Source organism: Talpa occidentalis, unplaced genomic scaffold (assembly GCF_014898055.3).
Source record: "Talpa occidentalis isolate TD23 unplaced genomic scaffold, MPIMG_talOcc4v2.1 talOcc4.17, whole genome shotgun sequence".
Lineage (NCBI taxonomy): Eukaryota > Metazoa > Chordata > Mammalia > Eulipotyphla > Talpidae > Talpa > Talpa occidentalis.
The window spans coordinates 26,822,081-26,832,602 of NW_023601754.1; the positions used below are offsets into that span (position 1 = coordinate 26,822,081).

At 35.5% G+C, this 10,522-nt stretch overlaps 1 pseudogene; it reads right to left on the reverse strand.

Moving 5' to 3' along the window:
• Positions 1–1,672: 1,672 nt before the first annotated feature.
• LOC119250395 (40S ribosomal protein S14-like) lies at positions 1,673–2,166 on the reverse strand (annotated as a pseudogene).
• Between the last annotated feature and the right edge of the window lie 8,356 nt (positions 2,167–10,522).

Genomic DNA, 10,522 nt, shown 5'->3' on the forward strand with positions numbered 1-10,522 from the left:
AGCTATCTAAACCTGCTCTTTCTTTCCAAAGAACTTTTCTGAAAGATGATCCTGAATATACTTTACAGCAAACATCTGTTTAGACAGAGTTTCTAAGAGGTACTTGGCCAAATTCTCCTTCCTAAATCCCAAAACTCCTCTAACATCCACTATACTTAAAAAAAATCTTTATTGAGATATAATTCACATGCAATCTGACTTGTTTTAAGTGTGCTAGGATTATTTGAGTTTTGAAAAATGTATACAATTGTATAATCACCACCATAATAAAGACTTAGAATATTTGCATCATACTCCAAATTCTTTCAGGCTTCCTTGCATTTAATTTTCTCCTCCCTTCTGCAACCAAGCACTTATTTTCCTGCCATAGGAAGACCTTTTCTTGAACTTCATATGAATGGAATCACACAGTATATGTTCTTTTATATTCTGCTTCTTTTATTTAAGCACAAAACTCCATAATTTTGTTGTGTGTCTGATTTGTTTGTTCCTTTTTATTACAAAGTAATATTCCACTGTATAGATGCATCACAGCTTATCTATTCCCCAGCTGTAGACATTAAAATAGCTTCCATCTTGAGGCCAAAGTGCCAGAGGCTATAATGTACATTTAGGTATAAGTCTTTATGCTAACATATGTTTTAATTTCTCTTGGATAAACACCTAGGGGTGGGATTTTTGGGTCATAGAGTAAATGTATATTAACTTTATAAGAATTTGCCTGTTTTCCAAAATGGCTGATTTTCTACCATAATACGTGAGAGTCCCAGCTGCCCCACATCCTTGCCAATATTTTGTATTGCTGGTGTTTCTAACTTTACCATTGTGAAGTATATATAGTAGTAGCTCACTGGGGTCAGATTTACATTTCCCTAAAGACTAATGATGGAACATCTGCTTATGTGCTGACTATTTGACATCCATATACCTTCCTTGGTGAGGGGTCTGTTCACATATTTTTTGCATTTTAAAATTGGATTGCTTGTGTTCTCATGTTTGAGTTGTATGAGTTCTTTATTCTCAAGACACAAGTCCTTCTTCAGATATGTTTGGCAAACATTTTCTCACAGTGGCTTGTCTTTTCTTAACTTAAGTTCAAGGAGTAAGATTTTATCTAAGTGGGTTCAATGTATCTTTTTTTATTGTCTTTTTGGTCAAATCTAAGAAATTTTTGCTTTTTGCTATATCTAAGAAATTTTTGGCCTAGCCTCAGATTTTCTTCTTTATTTTCTTTCAGAAGTGTAATTTTTTGTATGCAGTATGAGGTATATGGGTATATAGTCATTTCAGCACAATTTATTGTAAAGATTATTTTCCCCACCTTAGTACCTTTGTTGAAACTCAATTGACTATTTGTGTGTTTCTATTTCTGAACTTTTGATTCTATCCTATTGATTTATACATATATAGTAATGCCATATTGTCTTGATTACTATTACATTGTAGGCATTCTTAAAATGTCATAGTTTAAGTTCTTCAACTTTTTTCTCAGTTATTTTTACTTTATAGGACTTTTGCATTTCCATATATATTTTAGATTCAGCTTGTTAATTTTTTATATTAGGTTTAGGGATTTTAATTGAAATTCCATTGAATCTATAGATCAATTTGAAGAGAAGTGAAATACTAATAATAATATTGAATTAATTTTTTTTTTGTTTACAAGAAGGCAATTTATTTTAACAGAAAATAATTTGAAGAGTCCTGTTCACAGACGGAGACCACGGCGACCCCCCTTCCTGCGGGTGCTATCAGAGGGGATGGGGGTGACATCCTCAAACCGCCCAATTTTCATTCCTGCGCGGGCAAGGGCTCTGAGGGCTGACTGTGCTCCAGGTCCAGGAGTCTTGGTCGGATTTCTTCCTGTAGCCCGGAGTTTGATGTGGAGGACAGTGATACCCAGTTCCTTGCACCTCTGTGCCGCATCCTGGGCTGCCAACATAGCAGCATATGGCGAGGATTCATCTCGGTCAGCCTTCACCTTCATCCCACCAGTTACACGGCAGATGGTTTCCTTGCCAGAGAGATCAGTGACATGGACGAAAAGTGTCATTGAAGGATGCAAAGATGTGGCAGACACCAAATACGTTTTCTCCTTCAGCCACCTGAGGTCCGAGGCTGATGACCTGTTCTTCCTTTTTTTTCCTTCCCCTTGCGAGGTGCCATTTCTGCGCTTCTTCTCCAGACTCCGCCACCAGAAAGCTAATATTGACTCAATTCTTAAACATGGTATCTCCCTCAATTTATAAACAGGTACACCTCTGAGATATTGTAGGTGCGGTTCTAGTCCACCACAATAAAGCAAATATAATAAAGCTAGATACACAAAATTTTTAGTTTCCCAGTGCATATTAGATTTGTTCGTACTATACTGTAGTGCAATATAGTAAACTATAAGTATGCAATAACATTACATCTAAAATATAATGTACATTCTTAATTTAAAAATACCTTACTGCCAAAAATGCTAACCATCACTGAGCCTTCAGTGAATTGTAATCATTTTGCTAATCATTTTGTCTTAGAAAACACACAATGTCTACAAAATGCAATAAGCAAAACCCAGTGAAAGAAAGTATGCCTGTATAAACTTTTTCTTACTTTATCTCAGCAATACGTTTCAACACATAAATCTTGCCCATTTATTTTATCCCTATTTGATATTGTCAATACTATTATAAATGGTATTTTTTAAAATGTTACTTTATTAGTGTTTATATTTTATGCACTGTTTCCTGCTACATTGATAACCTCATTTATTAATTTTATCTTATTTTGTAGATTTCTTGGATTTTCTTTACAGATTATCGTATTTGTATGCCTTCTCCTTCTATTGTCCTTGACTTATTGCACTGACTTGAGGCCTCTAGTACAATTGGAATAAAAATAGTGAGAGGAGACACCCTTGCAATCTTTTCAATTTTAGGGACGTGTTCTATCTTTTCTCATTAAGTGTGATGGCAGCAGTAGACTTTTCATAGATATCCTAATCTAATGTCATATTCTTATCGCTTATATAAGCAAACTTATATTCGTAGTTTGCTACATTTTGATCACGATTTGGTGCTGAGTGTTGTCAAATACTTTTCTGTATCTATTGTGATGATTGCGATCAGTTCAGCTATGTGTGTTTCTAAAAAGCACCAGGTGGTTTGAAATCTCGCAAGGAAAACCACAGTGTGTATGAGAAAATGGGGTGGGAGAGACACAATACTTGAAATACTATGAGACACACAAAAATATGGGAAGAGTGAAAATGGGAACAATGTGTTTTATATACATTAGGAAGTGTATAAGTACTAGAATAAATATGGCATTTTATCTTGAAAAAAGATCTAAAATTTGCTTGCAGAAGCAACTATCAGAAGAGTTCATTGTTGTATGGTAGAAAAAGAAACAAAACAAATAAATGATCCAAATAAAATAAAAACAAAATCTTAGCCTACAAGAACAAAATAGTTGTTACCAGAAAGGAAGGGGGAAAGGGAGATGGATAAAAAAGTTAAAGGGCTCAAATGTATGATTATAGATAGAGACTAGCCTTTTGGGGGGAATGTAATGTGGTATATAGAGATGTTGATTTATAGAGGTATGTGACCGAAGCCCGTATAATATCATAAACTAATGTTGATTTAATTTAAAAAAAAAAGAAAAGTTGCAGATAGAGTTAATGCAAAATAACAGAGGGAAGATTATCTGAAATTGGATGGGAAGAGGGGTGTGGCTGGTGACACGTGTTTAGATACACTTTTTAGAAGTTGCCTGAGGTGTTTTTCATGTATTCCTATGAGGCTCATTTTAGCTGGTGTGGTTTTCTGCTTCACATATTGTTTCTTACAAAGCTTGTGCATAAACATATAAAATTCACATTATAATATAACTCAAATTATATCCTAATATAACAATTGTGTTGGAAACATTGAAATTTCAAAATAAGTGTTATGACAGGAATATATACATATATGTGTATGTATGTCTGTATATACATATATTAGTAAATAAAATTAATTGCATTCATTAATTTTTATTTATTTATTTATTTATTTATTTATTTATTTATTTATTTATTTATACATTTACACAAGAACCGGGGTACAGGCCATGTTCACGGGAGGGTGAGAGGATGCACCAGAGGCAGAGTGGGGAACAGAACAGGCAGACTGACTGAAATACACTGCTGAAGGGAGCAGTGGGTGAGACAGGAGAGGTCTGCCCTGCCATGTGGGTTGCTCCGCAGCCGGCAGGGATCCAAGCAGCAATGCAGAGGCTGCAGATAGCTTCACAGCGCTCAACTGCCTGTGCCACCAGGAAGGCCCCTCATTAATTTTTAAATGTTAAACTAGTCTACCAGTTCTTGGATAAACCCCAGTTACTCATGATGTATTATTATATTTTAATTTATTGGATTTGATTTGCTAAAATTTTAGTAAGGGTTTTTGCATGCACATTTATAAAATGTGTTAACATATAGTTCTCTTTTATGATAATGTCTTTGTCTGGCTTTGGTATCAGGTTAATGCTGGCCAGGTAGCGTGTTCCTCTTCCTGTATTTTATGGAGTGTTTGTGCAGAATATATATTGTTTATCCTATAAATGGATGGTAGATGTCATCCTTGAAGACTCTTTGTCAGAGTTTTAAAATTATGGATTCAGTTACTTCAACAGACGTGGAGATTTTTGGTGTGCTTTCTTGAGTGTGCTGGGGTAGTTTGCATCTTTCAAGGAATTAGTCAATTTCACATAAATTGCTGAGTTTAAAGACAAAGTTTTTAATAATACCGTCTGCTTCTTTTAATGACTATAGCATATAGCCCTTCTTTAACTCCTGATATTTGTAATTTATATGTATCTATTTTTATTGATTTACCTGTCCAGAGCTTTGTTAGTTTTCTTTTTTTTCCCCAGTTTTTTTAAATTAATATTTTATTTTATATAATTTATATCATTTTTCATTTTTGCACAATGTATGCATTTTCATTTTGGTTATATTCCCCATACAATTGCACCCCCCCTTATTTTGACACTAGTCCTTCCTCTCCCCTTCCCTCCCCCACCCTCTGTAATGTGTCTCTGGTTTATAGTTGCTTGTTGATTTTGATTTTACTTGTATTAATTAGTCTTTTTCCTGGTCCCTTATTTAGGTTTTATAAATTCCTGCTATGAGTGAGACCATCTGGTATTTTTCTTTTTCTTTCTGACTTATTTCGCTGAGCATGATCCCTACTAGCTCCATCCATGTTGCTGCAAACTGCATGTGTTTATCTTTTTTGATTGCTGAGTAATATTCCATGGTGTATATGGACAACATCTTCTTGATCCAGTCATCTATTTTTGGGCATTTGGGTTGTTTCCATAGCTTAGTTATTGTAAATAGTGCTGCTATAAACATAGGGGTGCAGGTGCTCTTTGGAATTGATTTTCTGTGTCCTTTGGGTAAATACTTAGGAGTGGAATTGCTGGATCATATGGAAGCTCTATGTTTAGTAGGTCCAGAAATCTCCACACAGCTCTCCATAGTGGTTGGACCAGTTTGCACTCCCACCAGCAGTGCAGGAGAGTTCCTTTTTCTCCACAACCTCGCCAACATTTGTTGTTGCTAGTTTTTTTTAATATGTGCCATTCTCATTGGTGTGAGATGGTATCTCATTGTAGTTTTGATTTGCATTTCCCTGATTACAAGGGATGTTGAACATTTTTTCATATGCCTGTTGGTCATTTGCATTTCGTCTTTGGAGAAGTTTCTTTTTAGCTGTTCTGCCCATTTTTTGACTGGATTATTTTCTTTCTTTTTGTTGAGTCTCATCAGCTCTTTATAGATTTTTGTGATCAGTCCTTTATCATTAGTGTTGTGTACAAAAATGTTCTCCCAGTTGGTGGGGTTTCTCTTTGTTTTTGTTATTGTCTCTTTTGCTGTGCAGAAGCTCTTTAATTTGATGTAGTCCCAGTTGTTTATCTTTGCCTTCACTATCACTGCTTTGGGCAATGTGTCTGTAAAGATGTCTTTGAGGTGCATGTCATGTAGTGTTTCGCCTATATTTTCTTCTATGTATTTTATGGTTTCAGGTCTTATGTCTAGTTCTTTGATCCATTTTGAGTTGGTTTTTGTGCATAGTGTAAGGTAGTAGTCAAGCTTCATTCTTTTGCGTGTAGCGACCCAGTTTTCCCAGCACCATTTATTGAACAAACTTTCTTTGCTCCAGTGCATATTCTTTGCTCCTTTGTCAAAGATTAGTTTATCCTTTAAAGAACCAGATTTTGTCTTCCTAGATTTCCTTGTCTGTTTCTTTTTCACTAATGTCTAATTTTTATGATGTATCATCTTTATGTTTTGGGGGTTTAAATTGCTCTCCTTTTCCTAATTTCTTCAAGTAAAGATTAAATCATTGATTTATTACTTTCTCCTTTTCAGATACAAGTTTTCAATGTCATCAATTCTCTGTAATCACTACATTAACTGTAACCTATGTATTGATATTTTGATATTTTTCTTTTTATTTAGTTCATAACAATTTTAGGACACAGTGTTTTCTTATTTATCTTGTGATTTCTTCTTTGACCCATAGGTTATTTATAGCATGTTCTTTAATTTCCAAGTGTTGTGGATTTTCCAGATACATTTCTGTTATTTATTTCTATTTTAGTTCCATTGTGGGCAAAGAACACACTCCTTATGATTTCAATTCTTTTAAATTTATTGAAACTTGTTTTATGACTCAGGATATTGACTGTCTTGGTGAATGTCTCATATGTACTGAAAAAAATGTGTATTCTATTGTTTTGGGGGTGTTCTCTAACTGTCTCTAAATGTCATTTAGTCTTGGTTGATTGATAGTTAGTGGGTGCAGTAAATGTTTGACTGGATCCCTAGAGGGAAAAAGCCTTGATTTGTAGCATTTGATGACCTCTTTGGTATAAATACTTCCATCATAACTAAATTTAAGCTACAACATGATGTCATTGAACACAAAATTAGGGGGAGATGCACACAGCTTTCACTGGTCAGTGCAAGTTGACTAAAGCACTACTGTTATAACATTGTTCAAATCTTCCATATTTTACTGGTATTTTTGGTCTTATTGAGACATGGATGTTGAAATCTCCAACAATAACTATTCATTTTTCCAATTCTCTTTTCAATTCTTCAGTTTTTATTTTATAGTATTTCAAAGCTTTATTACTAAGCCCATATACACTATAAAATGTATCTCTTTAACCTGGTAATTTTCCTTATTTTGAAGTCTACTTTGTGTAAAGCTAATATAAAGCCCCAGATTTTCTTTTGATTAATGTTTACATTGTATAGCATTTTTTCATTCTCTTATTTTGAAGAAAACATTTATTTTGGAATAATTTTAGATTTATAAGAGAGTTATAGTTAGTACTGAAATTTCCTGAATATGTTCCATCCATCTTTCCCTAATGTTAATATCTTACATAACTCGAGTATATTTCTCAAAATTTAGAAATTAACACTGGTACATTATTATTAACTAAACAACAGATTTTATTTGGATTTTCCCAGATTTCCCATTAATATGCTTTTCTGTTCCAGGATCCAATCCAAAAGATCACATTTGCATTTGGTTGTCATTTCTCCTTAATTTGCTCTGATCTGTGATAATTTCTTAGTCTTTTTCTGTTTGTCATTTTGCCTTTTGAAGAGTACTGGTCAGGTGATCTGTAGACTTCCTCAACTTGGGTTTGTCTGATGTACTCTCATGATTATAGAAGGTAAATTATGCTTCTCATCATATCATACTAGTGGTTAAGTGATATTGAGTGACATTGGTGGTGATGTTAACTCTGATCACTTGTTTAAGATGATGTCTCTCCACTGTATTTTCTCCACTGTATTTTCTTTTTTCACTGTTCATTTAGAAGTAACACAAGTCCTCCCTTTTCCAAGAGAGATATACAAAGTCATAGCTTAGTTTTAATATTATTGTACATGGTACATGTGTGTGTTTGTATGGGTATGTATTAACTATATATGTTATATATATAATAAAAAATATTACTTGGAATTCAGAATATGTGTCCCTTCTACCCATCCCCTTGCTTATTTGTAACTTCTTTCCCTGACAGTGAGAGACCCAGTTTCCATTATCTACAATTATTAACTTCTTTTGTGCAATGATACATTTGTAATGTGGATTCAGATTTGTTAACCTATGTGAGAAACGAATTTATCAACTATCAATAGAATACGTATATATATTTCTTTTGTCTTTACACTTTTTCCCTTCACTACAGTAAATCATGACACACATTTAATATAGTTAGATTCATTTGTCACAGCCTATAGTCTATCTTGGGAGCTTCCAATATCTTAGTGAACTTTCTTTTTCTTTTATTATATACAATAAATATTGTTCTTCGTGGTGTGCCACTCTGTGGGTTTTGAAAAAAGCACCACCCTAGTACCATGCAGAATAGTTTCATCAATCACAAAATTTTTCTTGTGTATTACTTTGTAGTCAACCTTTCTGGCACCCTAAGCCCTGTCAATCACTGTTCTGGTATCTCTTCCCATAATTTTGTCTCATCAATCATTTCATAAAAATGAAATCATGTAATTTGCATCCTTTGGATCTGGCTTCTTTGATTTAGCAAAGTACATTTAAGATTTAGTCATGTGATTATACAAATAAAAACTCATTCTTCTTACTGTTGAGTAGGGTCATTCAATATATAGCTATATTATATTCTGCTTATTGGTTGTCTGTTGAAGGGCACATTGGCATCCTGTTACTTTTGCTCTCTCTGTGCCCTGTACTTCAAGTGTATTTCTTTTAGACAATATAGACAATTTATATAGTCACAGGCCTCATATTTTGGTCAATGACTGACCACATATGTGACAGGATGCTTTTGTGTGTAAGGCTTGTGTCCCTACACTCTATGATGTTCACACAATGACAAAATTGCCTAACAACACAATGAAAAATTCTCCTAACAACACATTTCTCAGAAGATATCCCAGCCTTCAGGGTATCCCTACCTTAAGTGACACATGATATATAGATGAATCTTGTTTTTATACAACCTGATAGCCTTTGTCTTTTAATTACAACATTTAGACCATTTATACTTATTGTAATTATTAAATTGGCTAAGTTTATCATCTCACTATTCATTTTTTATTGCTATTATTCTTATATTTATTATATTTATTTTTATTTGCTTTCAAATGTCAGGCCACTTCACATATTTTATAAGAATCTTACATCAGTACACTTACATTTTTCCCTTTTTTCATGCCTTTATTGTCATACATTTTATTACTTTTATTATTTTATTAAATATTTATTTATGCATACAAGAACTGGGGTATTGGCCTGAGGAGCAGGGGGTGAGAGGATTCACCAGAGACAGAGTGGGTAGCAGAACAGGCAGATGGACTGAAATACACTGCTGAGGGGAGCAGCGGGCGAGTCAGGAGAGGTCTGCTGCACCATGTGCATTGCTCCCTGGCCGGCTGGGGATCAAACTTGTGCTGCAGTGGCTGCGAATATCTTCATAGGTAGGTTGCATCTTAACCCCTTGAGCCACCAGGGAAGCCCTATTATTTTTATTATTAACTTTCCACATAAAGGTGCTGGACTAAAGAAATAGCCTCTGATCAGATAGCCCAGGCAGGTCAAATGCTGCCTCGATTACTTACTTGCTATGTGATCTTTTTGTTGTTTAGTATCATTGCCTATAAAATGGGAATAACAAGTAAAATGTGAACTATAAATGAAGTAAGGCATAAAGTGCATAGCCTACCATACCTGGAATGCATGGAGCTGGGAGATATAACCTCCTTTGAGGGCCAAATACCACAAAGGCTCTCAGAAGCAGGGGCTGAGAGTGAACAATTTCCTAGCTCTATGCACACCCCACTGCTTGCTCCTCATGATCTGACCCTCCTTGTGACACCAGGAGACAATAGCATATGCCAAAATGAACCATAATGCCAAACAGAGGGAGCCCATCTGTGTTGACACTAGTAGGCATAGCTTGTGTTTTTTCTGAAAAAGAAATGAAATAAAAATCAATTCTACTTAATGTGAACTCCCTGAGTCACAAGGACTAGGTTACTGGGGAAACTTGGTTCTGCTAACTCCAGATGTTGAGCGTGGGGAGCTTCTGTCCATAGACACCAAGCAGGAATCCTTCTGGGAAATGGAGATCATGGAGCTGTCTGCCTTTCCTGCCTCCTGGCCCCACATCTTCCCCGGAGCTTTTATCCTTCTTCTGGAGACATAAGCTAAGAACTCTGGAATCAGTCAGACCTAGCTGGGAATTTTGGCTTCTGACTGACTGTGACCTTCTGGAGTCAATCCCACTAACCTAGATTCCTAGTCAGAAATGGGAGCAAAGGGCCTCCCTGGTGGCACAGCGGTTGAGCGCTGGGTTGCGAAGATGCCCTCAGCCTCTGTGTCGCCGGTTCGATCCCCGGCTGCTCCCCGGCCACCGGAGGAGGGTCCCACATGGCGCGCAGACCTCTCCTGCCACCCGCTGCTCCCCTCAGCAGTGT